Raw genomic sequence first — 1,787 nt, 5'->3', positions numbered from 1 at the left:
CCTATTTCTCTGAGCAATTTAAACCCATACAGAAGGTATGGTGGCAAACCATTATGTATCAGCGCTGTCTACATGAAAATAAAAATTCAACTGGAAATGTTACATTCACTCTATTGTTTTTATATTTATACAGGGTGGTTGCTAATTGTATTGCAATTATTGTATAACTGTAGTAAGCATGCATTCAACAGATTACTGTGGGTATAGTTTGGTATTTTAAGTTATACATTTTTTTTTAAAGTTTTTAAATTGTGAGTTTTACCATAAATATTATTTCACATACAGATTTGACAATGTGTTATAATTGTTCTAGAAACTGATATTTTAAACTAAGAGGGAGAGAACTAAAAATTGAATCTAACCAACTATGTGTTACTGTGTTTCCACCAGGAGTATGGAGGTCTTGATGGCTTGTCTATGTCTGATGTTGTGGATCTGGTGGAACAGAGCAGAGACACTCTGGATGATGTTTGGCGACAAACTGATTTTGAGCCTTATCCAGAAACACGCATGGTCCGACTCATGGACATTATTGGTGGGACTCTCTCACACCAACACACACAACATCATTTAGCTACTTTGGTTGTTGATGAAAGCCACATCTTTTGAGACAGAGACCTAATTTGTTTTCCGAAGAACTCCTAAGTATACAGTAGATACAGTATGTATAGAGGCAATACATTGCCTTGTTGGCAATTTAATGTTGAAATGCTTGAGAATGCAGTCATTTATTTATAATGTTGACTTAGCACTACTGACAAAAGTCAAGTGATTTGGCAGTCTTAGTAACTGTGTGTACATGTGTAATTTTTGTATATATGTTTGCACTGTATGTGGATGCTTCTGTGAGTGTCAATTTTTTTGTTGTTTTAATTTTTGTGTACAAGGCGGCGCTCTGGGAAGATATGTGCAGAGGAAGCTGAGTGGTCTTAAAATTTTTGAGGAGCCATTTGTATCGGTGAGAGAGAACCTGAGAATGGGTGTAGCCATCTGTGAGCAGTGGGTGGAAGCCTGTGATCATCTTACTGGACAGGTATGGAGTAGATCAAAATGGAAAGAAATTATGCACAAAATGAAATGGTTTCATAAACCAATTGAAACCCAAAGAAAACCCAGCTTTATCTTTTTTTTGTAAAATGAAGCCAGTGGGAGATTGTCAGATTGATTTTGATAAATGTTTAAAACGTATTTACTTTTCTTAGGTGTGGAAGAGACATGCACCCTATGCCTGGAAGGGAAACAAGCACTGCCCGGAAACCCTTCATTGTCTTGCAAAGAGAATGGATGAGGTATGATGTGGTTCTGATCCAATGGAAAGTAAACACTGTCTTTAGGGTAGACATTGCTTACAAGTGCATATTTTTCCTTTTTCACATGACATTGTGGTACAATGGTTGCATCATATGGAGTGGTTAAAATTATATATACAAGTGTCCTTTTAGTTGTCACTTCCTTGTTTCGGCTTATTTGTATTCAAGCTGACGTCACAGTTAAGTTACATTTCCACTTAAGCAAGGAAGGAAACATGAACCATAAATGGACTGATAAAGAGACTCACCTTTTATATGTTTTTCAATTCTCCTTAAAATACTTTTCTATTATGCAACATTGTTAAATGTATTATAGCGACTCTTTGTTGAGATTTTAAGATTTTTTGATGGAAAGCACCTGACTGACCCTGAAGGTAATCCACTGACTTTGGACATTCATGAACCAATCATACATGCACAGACATTTGTCCCTGGAGAAGTTCTGAATCTTTGTGGCCTCAAAGGACTGCCTATGAA

The 1,787-nt window shown here is 36.4% G+C and overlaps 1 long non-coding RNA gene across 1 annotated transcript; it reads left to right on the top strand.

Moving 5' to 3' along the window:
- Positions 1-395: 395 nt before the first annotated feature.
- Positions 396-1,291, top strand: LOC111663596 (uncharacterized). The gene is made up of 3 exons (XR_015437802.1): positions 396-535; positions 888-1,033; positions 1,203-1,291. It is a non-coding gene; the product is annotated as an uncharacterized LOC111663596 (long non-coding RNA).
- The last annotated feature ends 496 nt before the right edge of the window (positions 1,292-1,787 follow it).

The sequence above is a fragment of the Seriola lalandi genome, unplaced genomic scaffold, assembly GCF_002814215.2.
Source record: "Seriola lalandi dorsalis isolate HSWRI2012SDOR001 ecotype SW California unplaced genomic scaffold, Sedor1 jcf7180002001085, whole genome shotgun sequence".
Classification (NCBI taxonomy): Eukaryota; Metazoa; Chordata; class Actinopteri; order Carangiformes; family Carangidae; genus Seriola; species Seriola lalandi.
The sequence above is the reverse complement of the archived record's forward strand: the minus strand, read 5'-3'. Positions and strand labels throughout refer to the sequence as shown.